The following is a 26577-nucleotide window of genomic DNA, read 5'->3' as shown; positions in this document are numbered from 1 at the left end:
CCAGAGGAAATGGACTCTAGATTATAAGAGTCATGGCGCATTATGATAGAATATCCTTAGGACAGAAGTCATCAACCCTCTTTCTTTTGCAGCAAAACAGGGGAATTCTATGGCTTATCTTTGGTGTCTAATGGGAATACTCACATAGGGAATAATCAATTATTCACCGGAAAATCATGCATGCAAGATTAATCAAAGAAACTCCCATTTTGTGAAACCGTAAAAAAAGGATTAAAGATAAAAGATACCAACTACTTACATAGTGGGAGTTAAAAACAAGCAAAAACTTTAAAAACTAGCATATATGCAATGTATATCTGTCCCAGTGATTTAAGTAGACAGCCTCGTGGGATCAGCAGGTGTGGTAATGTTGTGAGCATGGACTCCGCCCAACATGTTTCATGAAAAAAACACATCATCGGGCGAAACACGTTGGGAGTTCATGCTTATGACTTTACCACGCCTGCCAATCCCAGGTGGTGGTCGGCTTGAATCCCGGGATGGATATACATTGCATATATGCTCCTTTTTAACTGCCTCTATGTAAGTAGTTGGTATCTTTTATCTTTAATACATTTTAAACAGTTTCAAACTATGGGAGTTTCTTTGATTCATCTTACATGCATGAACCATTGATTATTCCGTATGTCAGTGTTCCCATTGGACACCAAGGAAAAGTCATATAGGTCTCCCGTTTTGCTGCAAAGGAAAGAGGGTTGATGACTCCTGTCTTAAGGATATTCTATCATACTGCACTCATGACTCTTATAATCTAGAGTCCATTTCCTCTGATAAGCAGCCATCTTATATTATATTGTGGAGGCGTGCCTGGGATTTTGACCTTTTTTTATACGATATTCACTATAAAGGTGTTTTTTTTATATATGTTGAACATTTAATCCCTCACATTTTCCTTGGAGTGATCGAATAGTTTCATGATTGTATTATATCACTTCTAACTGCACTGTAATATTTATGGGACTTTTTTCTTTTTCATTTTAGCGCAGAAATTTTCTGTTTGTAAATGCCCATATGATGCTGAGTCTCCATGATTGAAAGAACTGAAATCTAAAGAATGAAAGGGGTAGGCCAGAACAATAAGGCTGATTAGGAGACTAGATAATGCTGAATGTCCACAAAGTGGGTTCTGTTAGACTAGCCGCAGCTTCTAGTGCACACTGTGAGAAACTCACAGTGCACATTGAAATCAGAGTAGGTACAGGTAAGTGCAGTACAGCAGAGGAGCCTGTATAACTGTAGGTAAGGCTGTATATCAGCTTTAACCTAATTTCAGCATTTAACACTGAAACAGACCTTAACTTGGACTTTGGCTAGATAACCTTGTGTATTCAATTAATGAACACAACTTACAATAGATTATTTTTTTATTGTGAAAATTCTCTTTATTAAGTTTGTAGTTTAGTCATATAGAGATAGAGCAAAACTTGCCCACACAGGGGCGAGCCCGATCAGCCTACATACAAAGAAAACAAGCCAAAAAATATAATAAGGATAAAAAAAAGGTATACCACCCATTAGGAAACCAACATCCTAAGGAGTTTACCAAACTACAGAGGTCATATAGAAGTATCAGTCACTGTCACAGCAGTGGGAGGGTTTTCTAACTAGCAAGACCACACTCTGAAACTTAGGAGAAGATCCTCTATTTGCATATGTGGCCTGATATGAAAAATGGAATGATGATAGGAGAAATTTAGAGTTATTTTCATTTATTTTCTCAAACAGATATTTTCTGAAACATTGTGTGCAGTGCAGTTATTTTATTATGTTTGGTACATGTCTAAATTAATTGGGGCCACCCTGTATCTACCACAAAAAGAAAGTCAGAAGAATATGGTGGACATCCCCATGCAGTAACTTTTTATAAGGTTAACACTACTCTTTTTTCTCAGTGTTGTTTTTATAGAAAGCTCATACAGACATGTTTTCAAATGGACCTTGCAAGGTTAATTTGTTCCTTATTTAAAAATTGTACGGCATACCCATTCACCATAACCCTTGCACTGATCTTTTTAGAATGCTACTTATTTGCAAGGTATCTGCTTGACTGTGCACTGATGGATTTTAATAATTATTTTTACCAGTGTGGACTTCACCAATCCTTCTTCAGGGGTGCCGAAAAGTTAGCGTGTACCGTGCTTTAACTGAACTTTGTCCTGAACAACAGGTAAACAAAATTGTGTTGGGAACATCAAATATACACCTGATTCCAAATTCTTTTTTGTTGGTCAAAGGATAAGCACCCTCACAATAATACACATAATACTGCATTGAAAATGTTATATCAAGTGGCATATTTTGTACCTTTAATATGTATGAGATGGAACCATATTGTTTGTTTTTTGTCAGCCATGGCTTCCAGGAAACAAAAAACTATTAAGCAAATTGTTTTTGCTGGGAGGATGCCAGCAGATGTTGCCTTTTCTACTGGCTAACTGTAATCATCCTTTGTACTGAAGGCTTAACAGGGCTCCCCAATCCCCTGGCTTCCGTACAACACACCTCTGCCCAGTGTATTTTTATGTTGCTGACAATGCATTATGTCTAAGGTGTGGTTTATTCCTAATCCTCTGCTTATATCCTTTGCTTTTCTCTCTGTCCTACCGTCCTGTTTGCCAAACATGTTGATGTCTACCTTCTGTTCCATACACAATAGAGTTTTCACCTGTCAGATGTTTGTCATCAACATACGCCAACTACTGAATTCATATAAAATTAAAATGAGTGTCTTTATGAAACAACTTAATATGTAGTTTGTGTATAGCAGACATAGTTCCAAATTACTGTGATGCACTGGGCAAGAATTCTCCTTGAATGTTAGAGGCAGTACATTATCCAATGACCATCATTTAATAAGGACACAAACAAAATCCATCTTAGCATGCAAACATTTCAAATGTGTTGCTGCTAAACAGTTATTTTGCAAATGCTATAAAAAAAAAAAAACACAAATTGCTTATAGAAAAATCAGTAAATACTATATAAGAAACAACAGGATAGGAATACAACTGTATAATTCCAAACTAAAGCCGCATATATCTCTTTGGCACCTAGGGGCCCTTGCAGATGGTAGTCTATGTTTCAATTACCTAAGTGCTCATTCAAACCAGGAAATTAAAATATTCTATAGACTGACTTTCAGTAGGTAAATGGCTTGGTTTATTGAAAAAGTCATTTAACAATGAACATTGTATTAGGCCCCGTTCACACTGGGGCGATCCGACTTGTCGGGGCGACCTCACAGGTAACATTGAAGTAAATGCAGGTCGCTCCAGTTCGCCCCAAAGAAGCTCCGGACCCTTTTTCTAAGTCTGAGTGACTTGTGTCGCTCCTATTAGAACGGGTCCACAGCTTCTGTATGGCAGGCGACCTGTCAGGTCGCCCCAGTGTGAACGGGGTCTAAGAATGACACCCAGATCCCAAAAATAAACAAGTAAAACATTAATATTAAAAAGTACTACAAACAAAACAATGAAAGAGAAAAATGATAGGTTAACTGATGTAATTATTTTTTTAAGAGGTAGATAAGCACTAGCTGTTTCTTTTGTGATTGCCTATCTGTAACTCAATCTTCTAGTGGGCCAGCTAAACAGAGCCATGGGAATAATGGGATTTTTGACTTACTGTAAAATCCATTTCTCTGATGTTCATTGACAGACACAGCTCCTGATCTTCTTAACCAGTGGGTTATACTGTCCCCTACAGGAGTTGGACACTAGAGAGAAAAAAATTCTGGCTACGCCTATGGGCAGTCCCAGGGGGTATACTCCCTGCTATAGGTACTCAGTTTTGTTAAAAGCAGTGTCAGAAGAATTACAACTCCACAGAGGGGTGGGTGCTCTGTCCGTCAACGAACATCCGAGAAATGGATTTTACGGTAGGTCTAAAATCCCATTTTCTCTTTCATTCATTGATGGACACAGTTCCTGATCTTCTTAACCATTGCGACGTCCCAAAGCAGGGTTAAACATGAGGGGTGGGAACAGCGAAAAATAAATTACCAAGGCTAACTATAGCCAACCAGGTAAACGGGAGCTCAACAAAAACAACTGGAGCTCACCTGAAAAAAAAAAATACACCCTCAAAGAGGACCAGGTCCTCTAAACTGCAGCCTGCAAAACCTTGCGGGCAAAGGAAGCATTTGCAGATGCCAACACATCCACTTTATAGAACTTTGTGAAAGTGTGCACTGATGACTAGGTGGCCGCCTTGCCAACCTGCATCACTGACGCCTGATGACCGAATAGAGTGCGCCTTGACAGGGAAAGGGGGAACCTGACTCTTGATGGAATAGGCCTGAATCACCATCTGTCTGATCCACCTAGAAATGGTCGCAGAGGAAGCGGACAACCCATTCCGAAGCCCATCCGTAAGCACAAATAGTGAGTCTTATTTCCTAAAAGACTCCATAGCTGCCAGGTACAACCTAATCGCCTGGACCACATCCAAGGCATACAAAGCAATTTCCTTCGGATGTTTTGGCCTGGGGCACAGGGAAGGCAACACAATGTCTTCATTCAAATGAAAATCAGAGACAACCTGAGGAAGTAACGACGGACAGGGGCGAAGAACCACCTTATCACTGTGAACCACCAAGTAAGGTGAATGACAGGGTAACACCGCCAATTCTAACACCCTGCGCTCAGAGGTGAAAGCCCCAAAAAAAGCCACCTTCCGGGACAGCGTAAGCAGGGGAATCTCCCGAAGATTCTCAAAAGGTGGCTTCTGGAGGACTGAGAGCACCAAATTGAGGTCCCAAGGCCTGAAGAAAAGAATTCAGCAAGGAGTATGTGGCCAAGGGCCGTTGAAAGAAGACCCTTGATAGTATCCAAGACTAGTTTCTGCTCAACCCCCAGTTGAAGGAAGGTCAAGATCTGAGCAACTGAAAAAAGAGCGAGAATGAACCCCTAGAGACTCACACCACGCAATGTACGCCTTCCATGTATTATGGTAGATCTTCCTAGAAGTAGATTTCTTAGCTTTTAACAGCAATTGGAATCACCGACTCAGGCAAACCTCTATCAGCACCTAGCGATCAACAGCCAAGTCGTCAAAGCCAGCGACTGTAAAGCAGGATGGAAGAAAAAGTGTAAAATATTGCTAAGGGAAAACCCCCACCGCTCTGGCAGCCCACCCGGTTGCCAGCCACAGAGCACCAATCGATCCTCATTAGAGAGGGAGAAGACTCACCACCTCGTAGAAACCAGGCACCGCAGCCACCAGCAGAATCTGCACTGCACGAGCGGCAATCAGGAAACGAAAAGATCCAGGAGTTTAGAACCAGGGGATGAGGAGGGGTTCACACCACCAAAATCGCTGTCCAGGAGGCTCCACTGTCATGGCTCTATTTTCAATGGCAAACCACTGAAAAATGGCCGCCGGACTACACAAACATGGCCGTCTTGCATTAAGCAGACAGGCTACAAGAAAATGGCGGCCCGCGTGACACCACAAGGCTCCCAGGGACCCAGGAGGGATCCCTAGGCCTCAGAAAATGGCTGTGGGGGGGCTATACCTGGTGGGGGGGGTTCTGCCAGGGGCCCCCCTTCCTGCCTGTCCCATTTTCTAAGGCCTAGGGATCCCCCCTGCCCCCATCGACAGCACCCTGCCCTTACCCCAGGCAGTGGATCAGGCCACCCACAGCCCAGTGAAGAAGTGAAGTGGGGGGCAGATGGGGGAGCAATATGGCCTACAGAGACCACCAGACCAATGAGGAGGGTGCCTAATGGGAAGGAGGGGTCAGACCAACCCATTGAGTGGCCCACGTCCACCCAAAAATCAAAAAACGTGCTGCGCCAGAAGTGCACAAAAATAATTAGTGATTACATGAATCAACAAGTGTTATCAACAAAATATGGTGTCCATCATATGTGCTCTGATGAAACATAAATGTTCATATAAAGTGCTCCAAAGTAATGATTAGTATATCCAGGTGATGACAGGACAGCCTCAATCCCTTGTGAATCAAGCAGGAACCACCAGTGTGTGAACTCCCTCCACCAGTAAGATTGGCCTCTCACCTTGATACCAGACCCAAACGGGCCAGCATGAGCATATCAGGGGATAAACAGACTATCACAGGTAACCTCTCCAGCCTTCACCTCCGGGGGTCGCCAGGACATAAAATAAAGATAAAGCAAAGATCTAGTGCTCTCTGAATGTAAATAATGAGCTTTTATTGAGCATAAAGGGGTAACTCACATTTGTTGGGCACTCAGCTGTGCCTGCTATTATGGCATTCAGTGTTGGAGAGTAGCACCCGAGCGATCGGCGTCAGGCACGCAGGCTCCGCCTCCCTATACGCGTTACGCCTGGAGCGTGGGCTCCGTTTGGCTTCTTCGGTAGGGGTGAAGTTTGCGTGTCCAGCCTCGCCTATTTACCAATGCTGCTAACGGTGGATTGGCCAGCGGTCACATGTCCTCCTCACTCTGAGCTATGCACAGGACACCGGAACCAAAAGATACACTTCCTGTGATCTTCGGTGTCACTAGCTATTATATCGAGGGGGCAATTTAAAACATATATAGATCTACTAAATCACTACCAGAGACCGCGTGACTGCGCCGCCATCCCCCGGGTGTTTCTCCTAAAATCATCGCATAAAAACATCTTTATTACATAAAATCGCATCATAAAATCGCATGAAATCAAATTATTGCCATAATGTTAAAAACTCACAAAATATATTATTGTTAAAAGTGGAATACCTCTAATATATTGCTAATTCTATAAAATGACACAAAAATATAAAAAATATATAAAAAAATATAAAAAAAAAAAAAAAAAAAAAAAAAATCTGTATAAAAACTATGACAAAATGTCTATATATTAAAATGATGAATATTGAGTGAATCTACAGATATTACAGGGAGGGGGGGCTATCTATCACTAATGAAGCAGTTGAGGTCAAAATCCTTATTTAACCCCCTGGGTGCCAGTACTTTCGTCTCATACACCCAGAAGGACTCTCTTCTGCTTAATTGTCGAATGTAGTTTCCCCCCCTCCAATGTGGCTGGACATGTTCAATTCCCCAAAACTTTAGAGAATGAGGGTTTCTATCATGGACTTCTCTAAAGTGCTTGGAGACGCTGTGTGACACCTCACCCTTTTTTATATTTTTGATGTGTTCTCCTATTCTTACGTTCAGGGGTCGTGATGTGCGACCCACATATTGGAGTCCACAGCCACACTCCATCATGTAGACCACCCCAATGGTGGTACATGTAATTAAATCTTTAATATGGTATTCGTTGCCTGTGCTGTTAGATTTAAACGATTTTCTTTTCTTTATGTTTTTCCTCGTTTGTCGACAGACACCGCATTTCCCACATGCAAAAAATCCGGATAGAAACTGGAAAACAGTATTTTTAATACGCTTAGGGGGATCTACCACTCCCGGTGCTAACCTATCTTTCAACACAGGTGCTCGCCTGTATATGAAACCAGGTTTCTCCGGAAGGTGGGGTCCCAAAACTTTATCTTGTTTGAGGACACTCCAGTGTTTTTTAATGATGCGTTCAACTTGCTTGTGTTGAGCATTAAAATCAAGCACAAGCTTAAAATTATTGTTCACCTCCCTTGGTGGTGTCCTCTTGTTTTCCAAAAGTTCAGTTCTATTTAATAATGCTACTTGTTGTAAATCAGAATTCACTTTCTCCATGTTGTATCCCTTTGCCTGAAATCGTTCCACTAGTACTTTGGACTGTGTAATAAAGTCATTGTCATTTGAGCAATTTCTTTTAATCCTGATAAGTTGTCCCCTCGGGATGTTAAATAGCCAATTTTTATGGTGACAACTATCCATAGGTAAATAGGAGTTGCGGTCGGTAGGTTTAAAAAAATTTTTTGTATGTAAACGACCATCTTTTATAAAAATCTCCAAATCTAGGAAATTCAATTTCTCCTTGCTCTCAGTCCATGTAAGTGCGATATTCTTGTTATTAAAATTCATTCTGGTTTTAAAAAAATTAAAAGATACAATGTCCCCTTCCCAGATAATAATCAAATCATCAATGAATCTTTTATAGAAGATTAATTCTGGGGGTCTATTCACTAAAATCTCCTCCTCCTCCCATTGGGCCATAAATAAATTAGCTACGCTGGGGGCAAATCTTGCCCCCATAGCTACGCCTTTGGTTTGTAAAAAATATTCACCCGCATACCAAAAATAATTGTGATTGAGGCAAAATTCCAAACTTTCTAAAAGAAATTCTACATGTTCCCCATCTAAATCTGATTCATCTAAGGCCCATGCCGCTGCCTCCATTGCAGCCTCATGGCCGATGATAGTGTAAAGAGAACCTACATCCGCCGTAGCAAGGATGCAGTTCTCTGATATGGGTAAATCCTGTAGCAATTGTATCACATTTTTGGTATCTTTGATATATGCTTGTGTTCGGGTAACCAATGGTTGTAAATAAAAATCGATGTATTGGCCCAATCTTGAACTGAGGGAGTCAATGCCATTTATAATGGGCCTCCCCGGAGGTTTCTCTACACATTTGTGAACTTTAGGGAGGAAATAAATAATAGGGGTTCTACAGGCAATGGGATTCAAATAAAGTGCTTCTTTCTTATTTAAAATAGCATTAGTCAATCCATTTTTGATAAGTTTCTCCAATTCTTTCTTGTAATCATTCACCGGATTGTGTCGTAATCGAGAATACGTGTTCTGATCTGAGAGTTGTCTCCTCATCTCATTATCATAGTATTCTGTGCTCATGACAACGATACCCCCGCCTTTGTCAGCTGGTCGTATCACCACTTTTTTGTTTTTCTCTAGGCTGGCTATGCCGTTTTGGATCCACTGTGGATCTTGCATTTTTCTGACTTTCAAGTGTTCAACATCATGAGCTACCAGATTTTTGAACACTTCCATATATTTGTTATCTTTGTTTGGCGGGTTAAACACCGATTTGTTTTTCAAAGTGGAGTGATGTGTTCTCTCACTCACATTGGGTCGGTTGTCCGGTTTGGCCAGAAAATACTTTTTTTGAGTTAGCGTTCTCATATATTTCTGTAGATTCACATAGGTGTCGAATTTGCTTAGGTTCTTCACCGGGGCAAATTTCAACCCTTTATCCAAGACTTTCATCTCTTCTTTACTAAGGGGTATTCCACTGATGTTAAATACACCCGCACCTATTGGCTCTTGATTTTTTTGGAAGCGTCGGCCTGCTCTTCGTCCTCTTTTTCTTTTCTTTTTCCCCCAGATAGTTTTCCAGTTGGTCCCTTGTACCCCCACAGGGCACTGGGTTTCCCTAAAAAAACATCTGGGGGATTGGTTGCCGCTGGCTGATACAATGGAGAGAATCTATTGGTGGTGGGGATATCATATGATGTGGAGGGGCGAGGGGACTCATACAACGATGAATCCTTCCTTTCTCTCCACTGATTTTGGGTACCCCTTGGTTCTTGGTGGTACCAGTTCCCCTGTACTGGCTGATAAGATTGGTTCCCCTGTACTGGTTGGTAGGATCCACCATTATTCTTCCATTGTCCTCTACCCCTTCCTCTAGGGCCACCTCTACCTGCTCTTCTCCCTCTTCCATTCCCTCTCTGCGGGGGGTGGTAGGGGGGTGCAGGGGTTATATTTGGTTCATTCCTTATTGGGGCCGGTGGTGGTCTACTCCACACCGGGGGTGTCATATTGACTCTTTCAGGTGTACTATCTCTAGATGGTGCAGCAGAGTTGGTCTGCAAATCTTTTTGCCATTTAAAAACCTCGTTACTCCTATAGTCGTTCATATCGCGGATGAACTTTCTCCTCTTTTTTTCTTGAGTCTCTTTATCAGTTTTTTCTAATTTTTTCTTGAGCTCACTCGCTAATTGGTTGAACTCTGGAGACTCCTTTAGGGGCTCTAGTTTCTTTTTAAGCTCAGCTATATTGAGTTCTGTTGTTGCCAATTTTTGCCGTTTCCGTTTAAGCAAAAGGTTCATCAACTCCTGACCTTTAGCATTGAAAAAGATAAACCATTCATTGAGTGCATCCTCATCATCCAGTCCGTCATTAGGGGGAACATCCCACCTAAGGCGTCTGGGGGTGAGTTGGTGGGCTATATATTGTTCAAAAGATACAATATCCCACCAGGCTCTGGTTTTCTTTTCCATAAGGAAACCTAGCTTTCTAAAGCTCTGTGACAGATCCTCATATTTACCTCTATTTTTGTCCCCTGAGAATATGTCATCAATTTTTATCTCTCTGTTTTCAAAATAATCGAATATCTCCATAGCTGCTGCTGATAGGTAGGTGAAAGGCTAAATGAATATAGTGAAAAAACTATCAGCGCAAGACTAAGTGAAATTCAAATGTGTATAAAATGTGCTAGAATAAATCAATATATAAATCCGGCTGCATACACAAATTGTGTCCACACCTCACAACAAAAACATAAAAATCAAAAAACGTGCTGCGCCAGAAGTGCACAAAAATAATTAGTGATTACATGAATCAACAAGTGTTATCAACAAAATATGGTGTCCATCATATGTGCTCTGATGAAACATAAATGTTCATATAAAGTGCTCCAAAGTAATGATTAGTATATCCAGGTGATGACAGGACAGCCTCAATCCCTTGTGAATCAAGCAGGAACCACCAGTGTGTGAACTCCCTCCACCAGTAAGATTGGCCTCTCACCTTGATACCAGACCCAAACGGGCCAGCATGAGCATATCAGGGGATAAACAGACTATCACAGGTAACCTCTCCAGCCTTCACCTCCGGGGGTCGCCAGGACATAAAATAAAGATAAAGCAAAGATCTAGTGCTCTCTGAATGTAAATAATGAGCTTTTATTGAGCATAAAGGGGTAACTCACATTTGTTGGGCACTCAGCTGTGCCTGCTATTATGGCATTCAGTGTTGGAGAGTAGCACCCGAGCGATCGGCGTCAGGCACGCAGGCTCCGCCTCCCTATACGCGTTACGCCTGGAGCGTGGGCTCCGTTTGGCTTCTTCGGTAGGGGTGAAGTTTGCGTGTCCAGCCTCGCCTATTTACCAATGCTGCTAACGGTGGATTGGCCAGCGGTCACATGTCCTCCTCACTCTGAGCTATGCACAGGACACCGGAACCAAAAGATACACTTCCTGTGATCTTCGGTGTCACTAGCTATTATATCGAGGGGGCAATTTAAAACATATATAGATCTACTAAATCACTACCAGAGACCGCGTGACTGCGCCGCCATCCCCCGGGTGTTTCTCCTAAAATCATCGCATAAAAACATCTTTATTACATAAAATCGCATCATAAAATCGCATGAAATCAAATTATTGCCATAATGTTAAAAACTCACAAAATATATTATTGTTAAAAGTGGAATACCTCTAATATATTGCTAATTCTATAAAATGACACAAAAATATAAAAAATATATAAAAAAATATAAAAAAAAAAAAAAAAAAAAATCTGTATAAAAACTATGACAAAATGTCTATATATTAAAATGATGAATATTGAGTGAATCTACAGATATTACAGGGAGGGGGGGCTATCTATCACTAATGAAGCAGTTGAGGTCAAAATCCTTATTTAACCCCCTGGGTGCCAGTACTTTCGTCTCATACACCCAGAAGGACTCTCTTCTGCTTAATTGTCGAATGTAGTTTCCCCCCCTCCAATGTGGCTGGACATGTTCAATTCCCCAAAACTTTAGAGAATGAGGGTTTCTATCATGGACTTCTCTAAAGTGCTTGGAGACGCTGTGTGACACCTCACCCTCACCCTACTAGTAGTCCTCTGTTGAAGTCTACCAGACGAAACCGGTCAGGATGCACGTACGCTGCTGCTGAGGAGACGAAGGGAGGATACCGCTGTTGTTCTGGATCTCGCCTGTTAGCCGCAGGAGCGCTGTAATCCACAGCAGGGACTAGCTCGCGGTCGGCGAGCGGCGGTACCTTTCAAAGCCTCTGTGTTTATGATATGCGTGCAAAGGGTGATTGAAATGTAAGCATATACGCTGAAGGGGAGGGAAGTTTTATTTAATTAATAAAGTCGAAACAGTATTACACTACTCTCTTGCTTCATGTCGTTTGCTTACAAATTGCACTGAGGAGATATACAGCCTGATAGTGACCCCTGGTGGACGGATAGGATCTGGACGTGCCTAAGAGACGACAGACCGACTAGAAGCAAGGGCTCATGCAGCTTATGCATAAAGGCGATATTTCAAGGGCAATTCGGTGAGTGGCCACTTCATAGGGGTGCACAGTCGGTGTGGTGAAGGATTAGTGATACTGTGTGTACAATCACTGGTGCTGAACATCAGAGGAGAAATCTTTTTGCTGGCTGTCACTGCACATCCTGTGGAGTTGGGACTAGTTTGCAATTGCAGGCTCTGAAGCACTGCAGGAACTGACTAATATACTTGCACACATACATTGTGTGTGCTGAAGCGCCGCTGAATGTATGATATAACGAACTGAGACGCACAGATTGGGCTATTATTATACATTTGATTTTGCAAGTATAATCCAATGGTTAAGAAGATCAGGAGCTGTGTCCGTAAATGAACGAAAGAGAAAGTAGTCACTTGTTTTACTAAAAAAAGGTGTACACTCGTGCGGGACACTGTGTTTAATAAAAAGTAAAATGTGGCAAGGGGTATAAAGGAGGTCTAAAATTGAAATAAGGAGTAAAAAGTAAAATAATAAGAAAATAACCCCAACACAATAGCCTAAATAATAAAGAATAATGCTGCCAACACCTGTAGTGTCACCACATACACATTATAATAATTAGAACATGAATGGTGCGGTGCAATATGCAAATATTCCGTATATTCGCTCCACGGTAATTAAATCTAAAAGTAAAAATTGCTTCAACTATAAATAGAATCAAAACAGTGCCTTACAAATGAACATACATATGTAAACATGTGAATAATTCTACTTAAAAATATATTGTATATCCAATATTATAGCTCGATAAAAACAAAACCGTCAATTAATATCAGCCCTTTTGGGCCATGAATGCAGAATCCAGTGCTGTGCAAATCACACAAGAGTGAAAAAGTTCTTTTAAATAAACAAAAGTGTTATTTCTCCAGATAAAGGGACATTTATTATTCCATGCAATCCAGTGTTCTCTCTGTGTGCTCCACAACTGTGCACAATGGCTGCTCCCCTTAGATTCAATTTAACTCGCTTTAATTGAATCAATATCTCCTCTAGAACATATCCTTCAATGGTTAAGTGATGATAATACTCAGATGGCCAACACAGACAGGCAATAGAAATCCACATGGTTTAGTAGTAATAAACAGGTCTTTATTCAAAACATGTAGACTTACATTTAAAATAACTCTGAAAATCCAGTAGATGAGACCATGGGGGTCACAGAAACGCTATCAGATCTGAACTTCTGGTCTCGGCCATGACTGGAAGTGACATCCCCCCGGCTCCAAACGACGCGTTGCGTCACTGACACGTGACTTTCTCAAGGATTTCACTCCTTTTACTCATTCATCTCCATTACTATTCTGCTCTGTTAACAATAGCCTTTATTTTTATTTTTTTTTAGGTGTTTAGGGCACATAGATTTTGAGTTCAAACCTAGGTGTATAAATCCACTGTAGTGCCATTCACCTAGCAGTCTTGGCTCATTTGTCTTGCCAGCTGAAAACTTTGTTGACTCCAACGTGGTAAAAGTAAACTACTGGGAGTTGGCTTTCGATGGCTGACAGGCTTAGTTTAAGGACCCTATCAATCTAAATTTCCTTTATTTTGCAGAAAGGGGTCTGCAGTTAAAGATTTCTTTGCATAAAGTTAACAAAATAAATCATCTCTTGTGGCTCTTTAGATGTGTATGCAGCCCAGCCTAGCTCATGATTGACAGGGAGGGGTGAGCAGTAAGCAAGCATGTCTAAATGGGTATCAGGGATGCCTTCCCCAAATGACACCAGGGAACATTTCCTGTCTGTCTCTTGTCTCCTGGCCTCAACACATTTTCTTTTATACCGGCTTCATTGCAGTCATTTGCTTTATAGAAACAACAAAAAAAGCAGTAGGCAGTGAATCGACCGCGTACGATTAGCAACATAGTTTATTTTTATTTTTAGCACAAATATGCACTTTTTCTTCATTTGTTCCGCATATCATCATTATATAATGCATTTAGAATACAAACAGTGCACTATATCTTGGTTTTCTGTTGTGCCCTTGTTATTTTCTCTTGAAACACTGGAATTTGATGAATACGGTAATCGTGTATGCAAATATTGTGACATATTTTTAATATGACACTTCCTCTTCATTACAAATACTTTTTAAATGCAAAGATAAATTTTTTATGTTTTTCACATGTTGCAATGGGGAGATCCCTGGCATTATGTATTTTCATTATAATTATACTGTATATCAGTCCATTTACTGTATTTACTGTATCAGTCCCTCACTGTATATCAGTCCAGCAAAGAAGATTTGATTCAGTGGGGGTGATTTACTTAAGGCACATAGGCTGTTAACTATACAAAGGAAGTTGCACTTTCCCCAGTTTTCCCCTAGTGCTTAGGGAATTCATTGGAATTTCACTTTGTAAACAATACCCAATCACTTATAAGGAGAATAAAAAATAAATGCACATGATTGAATGATGTAAGTGAGCAGAGCTTCACCTCATTCACTAAGCTTTGGGGAAAATTCCGTTGCAAGCTGAACTGTCTATTTATCTTTAGTAAATAAAACCCAATGTATCTACTCCTAGCGCCTCTTCTGTTATTCTGTTAAAGGTAATTGCTATATTAATTGATTAATTGGACAAAGCAAAATCATAAAACCCTATCCTATGAACCATTTTCTCCTAGGGAGCAAATGACTGGGCTCATTTATAAAGTGCAAAAAATATATATTTAAAACAGCAATACAATGTAAGCTATGCAGAAGAGAAAATTAAAGGAAACATTCTTAATAGTGACAGTGTGTTTACTCATTTTTTTTTTCAGTTAGGATATTACAAGTAAATTTTGCTTGGAATCAGCTGTGATTATCATGTGAGTGGCAGCAGACATCTGATTATTTTGGGTGATGTCTACCACCTCCCAAGTTAAATCAGTTGATTGGGAGTACCCAGCTGCTCACCAAACTTGTCAGGTGATACAGATATGCTTATGAATTAAAGGTCACTTGAAATATGTGTGAATCCTCTGATCTGGTCTTTATTTATTTGAATATACGGGTTAGCTTGATAAAGATAGTTTTTAGCTATTTGAAAACATCCTTTATTCAGACCGATCAACTGTGCCATTTACCTGGAACAGAAGAAGTTTTCAAAAATGCTGACCAGTTCCCAGGCCTTGCACTGGTCTGTGCTGGATTTTATGAGATGCACTATGCACAAAGGGAAATAGACTGTCTAACTGAAAGCAGAGCCCAATAAATTACATCAAGAACACTGACAGTGGCTCCTGCTTCAAGAAAGCCTGCAGTTGTCTGAAAAACATTTTTCCTATTTGACCCCTTATTAACTCTAGTTCTTAAACCTTATGTAATGTAAACCCTAACAATGAACTTCCATTATGTGCTTAACTTTTGATATGTAAATATACAATTGGAAGTGTTTCTGTTTAAAAAAGTGCAAAAATACATGTTGAATTTGCAACAAATCTTGTAAGCTGATAACTTCTTGTGCTATCTGGCTTTGCACAAGGATGGTGAGAAGATAAAGATTTGTCAGTTTTCTTTGTAATCAGAAGTGAAAAAGTAGGCAGGGCTGACACCACATGCTTAGAAAATAAAAGCGATGTTGCCATGTCAAAGAGGAAGTTAGGATTGCACTATATTTCTGACACATCAAAGTTATTTTTCTGTACTTGGAGTATGTTTAAAGGATAAAACTTGGGGAAATGTGCATGCATTCTAGATATGTAGTAAATATGTTTTCCTCATCGTACAGTACAAGACGCAAGTTCCATTAGGTCTTGACCATGGATTATACTGCCACCTTCAGGTGACGACACTGGCAAACAGTTCTTAGTACACTCCATATGACCCATCTTACTTCCAGCAATCCTTCGATTTTTGCGAGTGTCCTTAAGTGATGGACAACTTCACCTGGGTTTTCGCATAGAAAACAGAAATAGAAATTTTCCACCTGGCTGTATTGAAGCCACTGAGGCAATATGATCACAGCTTCCAGCAGCACCAACCCAGATCCTGCCGCATGAAATCGAAACACAGGACTAGATTGTAATGTTGCCTTTTGGCATTGGACTCAGGTTACGCTCACCCTTTGTATAACAGTTGAAAGTGATGTAGTTGCTGTAGCATGCTCTATGGGTTCAGAGCAGTGGTGATCAAAGTCCCAGTAGTTACAGTCTCTGAAGACCCTCCCCATGGAGGAGGGGATATGACCTTCCAAAGTGGCAAATTCCAGTTCCCCTTTCTAGCTTGGTGGTAATCCCTGAGCACCAGGTCCCTACCTTGGACAATATCGGGTGGGCAGCGAAAACTCCTAAGGCTGAGAACAGTGTGTCACAGGGCTGCAACACTTTTTCCATAGTTTGTCGCAGCATGGCCTGGTTTGCAAAACATTAACCTCTTGCTGACTGCCAAGTGTACAGAAGCATCCTGGCTGAAAAGGGTTTTAACAAGCTCATGGCTGCAGCTGGTGATCAGCTGTTCAGTAAAAGTAATCTGGGCAGCACTTCTGCCATCCAATCACTTTTACTGTAGTAAGAAGGGCCAACCTGCCCCACCCACACGCCCTCCAGACAGAAAGCTAGTAAACAAAAATTGCCCTGGGCAGCAAATGGTAAACAGGCTGTTGTGGCCATACCATAGGGAGCAACACATTCTGTATAGTAGGGTTGATTTTGGTGGAAGTCTTGCGACGCATTCAGGGACGCAATGGCCCATTCTGTATACATAGTCCTGTCCTGTGCAGGAGGTACACAGCCTTCCCCCTGGTTCCTGGCACCATCTTGAGCACATTGATCTGCATCCCTTCTGCTCCATGGCAACAGTTTTTGCACTGAATAAGATTGGCAGAACTGAGGAGGTTGTTCAGGGTTCTGCTCAAAACTCTACACTTGGATTCTTGAACCTCAGTCTCCAAGCTTCTGAGTCACCTCTTATCTCTTTGGGCACTCCCCTCTCTTCCTTTTTAACTAGAGAGGATTTTTCAGCTTTCATAGAGACCACAGAACGTGCAAGGTGTCATTGTCCCCTACTGAGTCAGTGTTCATCCATCACGGCAATCTTGCTTCCTAATGAAACTTGGGATGAAAGTTAATACTACTTGTAGACTCACTCGTCTGATTCAGTTTGTGCCTTTTGGGCTTTTTAGAAGCTGGTCTTCTACTCACACCTTTGTGAAGTTTCATAGCTAGATGTTCAGGCATCTAATGACACCAGCTTTGGTCTTAGGAGATGGAACCCGATTCCCTTGTTTGGACCTGTTGGCATTGTTTGCTGTGTTGCCCACCCCTCAGTTGTATTGCCTGGAGATGTCCCATGGAAAAGACTTAAGAGGCTGTACCCTTTACACTAAAAATAATAAATTAGTTTTGTTGATGTACCTGTAAAACCCTTTTCTTGGAGACACAAGCTGCCCTCCCCTCTGTCATGGCATTTTCCCCTGATTGCTTTCTAAAAAACGGAAGATTGCAGTGGAAGATATTTTCTGGGTTGTCCTAGCAACTTGGTTTACCAGTGTCCTCACCCGATTGTCGCAGCTTATGGTCATGCTTGAAGGAGCCTGTGTCCTGTACTGTACTCTAAGAAAAGGATTTTACAGGTAAAGTAAAGAATCCTTTTATTTTATCTTTATTTTACCTTGAAATAAGCTTTAACTCCACCCTACCCTACCTTTTTCTTTCTAATACTTTTACACAGTTCTAAACATGCTTTAATATCACATATTATATACAGTATCTCACCAAAGTGAGTACGCCCCTCACATTTTGGTAAATATTTTATTATATCTTTTCTTGTGACAACACTGAAGAAATTACACTTTGCTACAATGTAAAGTAGTCAGTGTACAGCTTGTATAACAGTGTAACTTTGCTGTGCCCTCAAAATAACTCAACACACAGCCATTAATGTCTAAACCCCTGGTAACAAAAGTGAGTACACCCCTAAATGAAGTGTCCAAATTGGGCCCAATTAGCCATTTTCTCTCCCTGGTGTCATATGACTCATTGGAATTACAAGGTCTCAGGTGTGAATGGGGAGCAGGTGTGTTAACCACTTTACGACCGGCGCACGACGATCTACGTCGGCACTCAGCCCCGGCCAGGCAAACTGACGTAGGCCTACGTCAGCACAATTTGCCGGCCCTGTGCGCGCTCCCGCGCGTCCCCGCCGCCGATGATGACTCGATTGGGTTCAGAACCGATCAGTCATCAGGTCCAGGCCAATCATTTTTGGTCTGGACCTGTTGATCGGTCCTGCCCAATCAGATCATCCTCTAAGCCTGTGAAATGTAAACACAGGCTTAGAGGAGATGTGCCCTCCCCCCACAACGGTCTTTTTGGATCCAGCGTGAGAGGAGAGCACATCTTACTGTGAGTACTGCACCAAGCACACCCACACACAGTTAGATAGGCACATTTCACCCTCGATCGCCCCCCCAATTAACCCCTACAGCACCTGACACAACACACACTATATACAGCATATAGCATATACCTATATACCTGTATAAGTGTGATTTGTGAACAGGTGTAGCCCTTGCGACCCCCCCTTTTCCACTCAAATTACCCCCCACCCCCCCCTAATAAAGATTTAACCCACTGATCCCCCCTGAACCCCCCCTGATCACCGCCGTTAACCCCTACACCCTCTGTCACATCAGCACTAATACAAACGCAATATACGGTGTTATTGTATTTTTGTATTAGTGTCATTGTGATCAGAATTAGCGCAGGCGACTAAGTTTCTGTCCCAAGAAGGTTTAGGGTCCCCGCCACCCGCCCAATAAAGATTTAAGCCCCTGACCCCCCCCTGATCACCCCTACACCCCCTGCCATAACACACACCGTATACAGTATATAGCATTTTGCTATATACCCGTATAAGTGTGATTTGTGGTCAGGTCTAGCGCTTGCGACCCCCCTTTTTCCACTTGAATTACCCGCCACCCCCCCCTAATAAAGATTTAAGCCCCTGATCCCACCTGATCCCCCCCTGATCACCGCTAGTTAACCCCTACACCCTCTGTCACATCAGCACTAATACAAACGTAATATACTGTGTTTTTGTATTTTTGTATTAGTGTCATTGTGATCAGAATTAGCGCAGGCGACTAAGTTTGTGTCCCAAGCAGGTTTAGGGTCCCCCCCACCCGCCCAATAAAGATTTAATCCCCTGATCCCCTCCTGATCACCCCTACACCCCCTGCCACAACGCACACTGTATACAGTATATAGCATTTTCTATATACCCGTATAAGTGTGACTTGTGACCAGGTTTAGCGCTTGCCACCGTTCCTTTTATCCTTAGGATACCCGCCAGTCCCTTCCAATAAAGATTTAAACCCCTGATCCCCCCCTGATCACATCCCGTTAACCCCTACACCCTCTGTCACATTAGCACTAATACACACATAATATACTGTTTTTACTGTATTTTGTATTGGTGTCATTGTGACTTGAGGTTGCGCTAGCTAGCTAGTTTCTTTCCCAAAGGAGGTTTAGGGTCCCCGCCACCCCCCCCAGATCCCCAGCGCATAGTTTAGAAGTAACCCCTTGATTGCCACACACGCACGCACGCACGCACCTACACTTCCATTTCTAGTATAGTGTTTGAACAGATCAATATCTGATCTGATCAGAACTATACTAGCGCCCCCATAGTTTAGGGTTCCCAAAACGCGGTGTTTGCGCGATCAGTACTGATTCCGGCCAGCACCTGCGTTTAACCCTTTCACCCAGGCAAGTGTAGTAATCAATAGATTACTGTCACTTGCAAAAAAACACAAGACACAAAACCGCTGTGTTAGCAGAGTCAGGCCTGATCCCTGCTAGCATTAGCAGTTTTTTTTGTAGCGCTTGAAATAGTCTTCGACAACCAGGTGCTTTTATTACCTGTGAGTCGCATCACTGTACGAGTAAATTTAGTTGCCAAAATGACCAAACGTTCGTACAGGGATGAAGAGCTTCTCAGTTATATGCTGACCGAGTCATCTGATAGCGAAGGGGAAGCTACAATGACCGAATTAGTGTCAGTATATGAACCTGATGACGGCAGCGGCTCCCTGACAGATAGCTCCGACGACAGATGGGTCCCTGTTAGACCCAGGCGTACCCGACCCCATTCTGAAGTTGTTGTGATGCAGGAATCGCAGGGTGCTCGTATGGAGCAGAGTGTGGGTACTAGTGCCGCTCATCCTTCTGGCGACCTGGCAAGCGCCAGCGGCCTAGTACAACCTGGACCTAGTACAACCAGCACTGCAGTAAGACCTGGTGACGTGGCGAGTCCCCTAAGTGCAGTTGAAGCTGGTGCGGTGGCTAGCACAAGTAGTGGCCCGCAGCCACCGCGTATTCGAAGACAGGCCCGTAGAGCCCATAGTGCCCTCCCTGATGCGCTGGCATTTCCTAATTGGCAACCCACCGATACTACAGCGCCAGTACTTCCCCCATTCACCGCCCAACCTGGAATCCACGTGGAGACAGCTGGTTTTACGCCCCTGAACTTTTTTGAGCTGTTCTTCACGGAAGATCTTTACAGATCTATTGTGGATCAATCAAATTTGTATGCACAACAGTTCATCGCCGCCAACCCAAATTCACACCTTGCCAGACAATTCGGCTGGAAACCTATAACGGTTTCCGAATTTAAGATCTTTCTGGGCCTTTCCCTCCACATGGGCATAACTAAACAGAGTGAATTGCGGCTATATTGGTCCACTAGCCCAGTTCACCATATGCGCATGTACTCTGCCTCTATGTCCAGGACGAGATACGAGCAAATTCTGCGATTTATGCATTTCAGCGACAATGAACTCTGTCGTCCTCGGGGAGACCCTGCATACGATCGGCTCCACAAAATTCGGCCCCTCATAGACCACTTCAATCAGCGGTTTGCAGCCTTGTTTACCCCCGAACAAGTTGTCTGCGTTGACGAGTCCCTGATTAAATTTACTGGCCGCCTTGCTATGAAACAGTACCTCCCCAGCAAGCGTGCCAAGTACGGGGTCAAACTGTATAAATTGTGTGACAGGGCCACAGGCTATACAGTTAGTTTCCGGGTCTATGAGGGAAAAGATAGCTGTGTGGAGCCCCCCAACTGCCCAGACTACATAGGGAGCAGCGGTAAGATCGTTTGGGACTTGGTGTCACCCTTATCCGGAAAGGGGTACCATTTGTACGTGGACAACTTTTATACAAGCGTGCCACTATTTAGTCACCTTCTTGATTTACAAATTGGCGCATGTGGCACCGTGCGACCTAATCGCCGGGGCTTCCCCCAACGGCTTGTAGATTCCCGTCTTAGTCGGGGGGCGAGAGCCTGCTTGAAAACGGACAAATTACTTGCGGTGAAGTGGAAGGATACACGGGATGTTTATGTTCTGTCCTCCCTTCACCCAGACACGACGATCCAAATTCCTACGGCAACTGGCGTTGTGGAGAAACCCCTCTGTGTCCACGAATATAACCTTAACATGGGAGGGGTGGACCTTAACGACCAGCTTTTGGCGCCGTATTTAGTTGCCCGTAAAGCCAGACGCTGGTACAAAAAAGTGTCTGTTTACCTATACCAATTGGCTATGCTGAACGCCTTTGTCCTATACAGGGCGTCAGGACGAACTGGATCTTTCCGGGAATTCCAGGAAGAGATCATCCTTGCCTACCTGTACCCAGGAGGCATGCCTGCCCAACTTCCCCTTCCAGATGCAGTGAGCCGGCTGCATGAGAGGCATTTTTCACATGTCCTCCCGAGTACCCCTACCCAAAGATGGCCCCAAAGAAGATGTCGTGTCTGTAGCAAGCGCGGATTTAGGCGTGACACCCGTTATTATTGTCCCAAATGTCCTGACCAACCTGGTCTCTGCATCGGGGAATGTTTCGAGCGCTACCATACACTAGTGGATTATTAGCGTAGGGTACAGCACGACACAGTGTAGGGCACATAAACACAGGGTCTCGAAGGATGTTGGATGTCCATCGACATTTTGAGAGACCCAAGCTGGAAGAGAAGATCGCAGATGATCGCAGTCCCTCCCAAATCAAGAAGTAAAGGAACAGTTAGAAAGAAAAATAAAAGGATCCAAAAACTGTTGTGGTGTCAGTAATTTTATATGTCCTTCTACTCCTTCCTACTATACTTTTTTTCAATGTCCTTTGTTTGTTTTTTCATTCTTTTGTGACCTGTTTCTCTTGCAGGTCCCTCGTCGGCTACCACGCATTGATTTTATATATTCTGACACAAACAGCGTTTGCGCTCAGCATATATGGATACCTTTGCTGATAGCAGCTGTGGTGATTTTCTGATTTCAGCACTGCAGTTAAAATCCTATTTTGGTATACGTGGATAGCGCCGTGTATACCCATCATTAAATTCAGTGGGTGGTTGTTTGGGCGGTTAATGATGAAAATCCAAAAACTGTTGTTGTCAGTCATTTTATATGTCCTTCTACTCCTTCCTACTATACTTTTTTTCAATGTCCTTTGTTTGTTTTTTCATTCTTTTGTGACCTGTTTCTCTTGCAGGTCCCTCGTCGGCTACCACGCATTGATTTTATATATTCTGACACAAACAGCGTTTGCGCTCAGCATATATGGATACCTTTGCTGATAGCAGCTGTGGTGATTTTCTGATTTCAGCACTGCAGTTAAAATCCTATTTTGGTATACGTGGATAGTGTCGTGTATACCCATCATTAAATTCAGTGGGTGGTTGTTTGGGCGGTTAATGATGAGTAATACTACGCATTATTCCTGTGCTGATTTCTGATAGGTTCTCTTTTTTTCCGTTCAGCCCACAGGCTGCATGAAAAAAAAAAAAACCTATATGCCAAACAAGGACCAGCAATGTACTGGTACGTTGCTGGACTTTGAGTGGTTATACCAGGATGATGCCTGCAGATTTAGGCATCATCTTGGTATCGTTTTTTACAGCCAGCGGTCGGCTTACATGTAAAAGCAATTCTAGCAGGTAATTGGCCGCTAGACTGCTTTTACATGCAGTGGGAGGGGCCTCCCCCCCCCCCACCGCCGCCTTCCGCAGCCTTCCATGGTTTTTCTCTGGCTCTCCTGTCCCACCGGTTAACCCGAGAGTGCAGCCGGTGGTTCAATTATCTAACCATAGAGCTAATTGGAGATGAGAATGGCTCCAATCATCTCTATGGCCTAAGATGCCGGAGGCTACGAGCATTTTATGACTTCTGTTTCGCCAGAAATAAACAGGGCCATTGGGAAATTGGGAAAGTATTTTATCACACCAATTTTGGTGTGGTCAGATGCGTTAAGGTCAGAGGAGAGATCTAGAGTCTAAAAGACCCCAATTTTTTTTAAAAAGAGTACCTGTCACTACAGATTGCTATCATAGGGGATATTTAAATTCACTATGATAACAATAAAAATGATTTAAAAAAAAAAAAAATTAAAGGAAAGGTGTCAAAATAACATAAAAAAGCAAAAAAAAAAAAAAAAAAAAATTGAGCCCCCCCCCTTACCCCCGGTGCTTGCGCGCAATGGCGCACGCAAGCGGTGGTCTAGTGTCATATGTAAACCACAATTGCAGCATGCATGTGAGGTATCGCCGCGATCGCCAGATCGAGTGCAGTAATTCTTGCAGTAGACCTCCTCTGTAAGTCTAAAGTGGTAACCTGTAGAGACTTTTAAAGGTTTTCAAAAATGTACATACGTTTTTGTCGCTGCGCAGGCATGCGCAATTTTTAAAGCATGTCATGTTAGGTGTCTATGAACTCGGCATAAGATCATCTTTTAAATTTTACCAAAAAAATTGGAATTATATAGTGTATTTGTGCAATAAATTAAAAAAAAATGTATTTTTTTCGCAAAAATTGCGTTTGGAAAATCTGTGCGCAAATACCGTGTGACAAAAAAATTTGCAACATCCACCATTTTATTCTATAGGGCCTCTGCTTTAAAAAAATATATAATGTTTGGGGGTTCAAAGTAATTTTCTAGTAAAAAAAAAATATTTTTTCATGTAAACAAAAAGGCACAGAAAAGGCTTGGTTTTCAAGTGGTTAGAAGAGTGGGTGATGTGTGGATAAGATTGAGTATAAAATGCCGGAACTGTTCAAACACCCCCCTAATGACCCCTTTTTGAAAAGTAGACACCCAAAGCTTTTTTCTGAGAGGCATGGTGAGTCCATGGAGTATTTTATATTTTGCCACAAGTTTCGGGAAAATTATTATTTTTTTTTTTTTTTTTGTTTTTTTACAGAAAGTTGTCAGTAAATGATATATTGCTCACACAGGCCATGGGTATATGTGAAATGACACCCCAAAATACATTCTGCTGCTTCTCCTGAGTACAATGATACCCCATGTGTGAGACTTTTTGCCAGTCTAGCCGCGTACAGGACCCGGAAAACCAATGCGCACCTTTAGGCTTTCTAAGGGCGTAAATTGTTGATCTCACTCCTTACTACCTATCACAGTTTTGAAGTCCATAAAAAGCCAAGATTGCACAAACCCCCCCCCAAATGACCCCATTTTGCAAAGTAGACACTCCAATCTATTTGCTGAGAGGCATGGTGAGTATTTTGCAGCTCTAATTTTTTTTGGAAAATGAAGAAAAAACAGGAAAATGCATTTTTTTTCCTCTTTTTTCAATTTCCAAAACTTTGTGACAAAAAGTGAGATCTGCAAAACACTCAACATGCCTCTCTGCAAATAGCTCAGGGTGTCTACTTTCCGAAAAGGGGTCATTTGGGGGGGGGTTGTGCTGTCTTGGCATTTCATGGCCTCCAAAACTGTGATAGGTAGTCAGGAGTGAAATCAACAATTTACGCCCTTGGAAAGCCTGAAGGCGATGATTGGTTTTCGGGGTCCTGTACTCGGCTAGACTGCAAAAAAGTCTCACACATGGGGTATCCCTATACTCAGGAGAAGCAGCAGAATGTATTTTGGGGTGTCAGTTCACATATACCCATGGCATGTGTGAGCAATATATCATTTACTGACAACTTTGTGTAAAAAAAAAAAAAATATATATATATATATATATTTCCCGGAACTTGTGGCAAAATATAAAATATTCCATGGACTCACCATGCCTCTCAGCAAATAGCTTGGGGTGTCTACTTTCCAAAATGGGGTCATTTGGGGGGGTTTTGTGCTATCTTGGAATTTTAGGGCCTCCGAAACTGTGATAGGTAGTCAGGAGTGAAATCAACAATTTACGCCCTTGGAAAGCCTGAAAGTGGGGACTGGTTTTCGGGGACCTGTACTCGGCTAGACTGCAAAAAAGTCTCACACATGGGGTATCCCTGTACTCAGGAGAAGCAGCAGAATGTATTTTGGGGTGTCATTTCACATATACCCATGGCATGTGTGAGCAATATTTCATTTACTGACAACTTTGTGAAAAAAAAAAAAAATATATATATATATATATATTTCCCGGAACTTGTGGCAAAATATAAAATATTCCATGGACTCACCATGCCTCTCAGCAAATAGCTTGGGGTGTCTACTTTCCAAAATGGGGTCATTTGGGGGGGTTTTGTGCTATCTTGGAATTTTAGGGCCTCCGAAACTGTGATAGGTAGTCAGGAGTGAAATCAACAATTTACGCCCTTGGAAAGCCTGAAAGCGGGGACTGGTTTTCGGGGACCTGTACTCGGCTAGACTGCAAAAAAGTCTCACACATGGGGTATCCCTGTACTCAGGAGAAGCAGCAGAATGTATTTTGGGGTGTCATTTCACATATACCCATGGCATGTGTGAGCAATATTTCATTTACTGACAACTTTGTGAAAAAAAAAAAAAAATATATATATATATGTATTTCCCGGAACTTGTGGCAGAATATAAAATATTCCATGGACTCACCATGCCTCTCAGCAAATAGCTTGGGGTGTCTACTTTCCAAAATGGGGTCATTTGGGGGGGGTTTGTGCTATCTTGGAATTTTAGGGCCTCCGAAACTGTGACAGGTAGTGCAGAGGTGACATGCACAATTTACGCCATTAGAAAACCTGGGAGTGTTGATTGGTTTTCGCGGTCCTGTACACAGCTAGGCTCCCAAAAAGTCTCACACATGGGGCATCCCCATACTCAGGAGAAGTGGCAGAATGTATTTTGGGGTGTAATTCCACATATACCCATGTCATGTGTGAGAATTTTATCTTTTAGTGACAACGTTGTGTAAAAAAAAAAAATAAAAAAAAAAAATAGTAATATTCCCAAAACTTGTGGTAAAATATAAAATATTCCATGGACTCACCATGCCTCTTAGCAAACAGCTTGGGGTGTCTACTTTCCAAAATGGGGTCATTTGGGGGGGTTTTGTGGTATCTTGACATTTCAGGGCCTCCTAAACCGTTAGAGGTAGTGAGAAAATGCAATGAAAAATGTACGCCCTTTGAAATTCTGATGGTGGGGATTTGTTTTTGTGGTCCCGTACACAGCTAGGCT

At 42.3% G+C, this 26577-nt stretch overlaps 1 protein-coding gene across 1 annotated transcript in view; it reads left to right on the top strand.

The window, feature by feature from the left end:
• Nucleotides 1–2152: 2152 nt before the first annotated feature.
• The window catches only part of COA1 (cytochrome c oxidase assembly factor 1), an 83428-nt gene continuing 59003 nt past the window's right edge, over nt 2153–26577 (top strand). Inside the window, exon 1 of the mRNA XM_082259516.1 lies at nt 2153–2188. The gene's annotated coding sequence lies outside the window, so the exon portion shown is untranslated. The remainder of the gene's footprint in view (nt 2189–26577) is intronic.

The sequence above is a fragment of the Pelophylax lessonae genome, assembly GCF_965119305.1.
Source record: "Pelophylax lessonae genome assembly, chromosome: 5".
NCBI lineage: Eukaryota > Metazoa > Chordata > Amphibia > Anura > Ranidae > Pelophylax > Pelophylax lessonae.
This window is presented reverse-complemented; position numbering and strand designations above follow the sequence as displayed.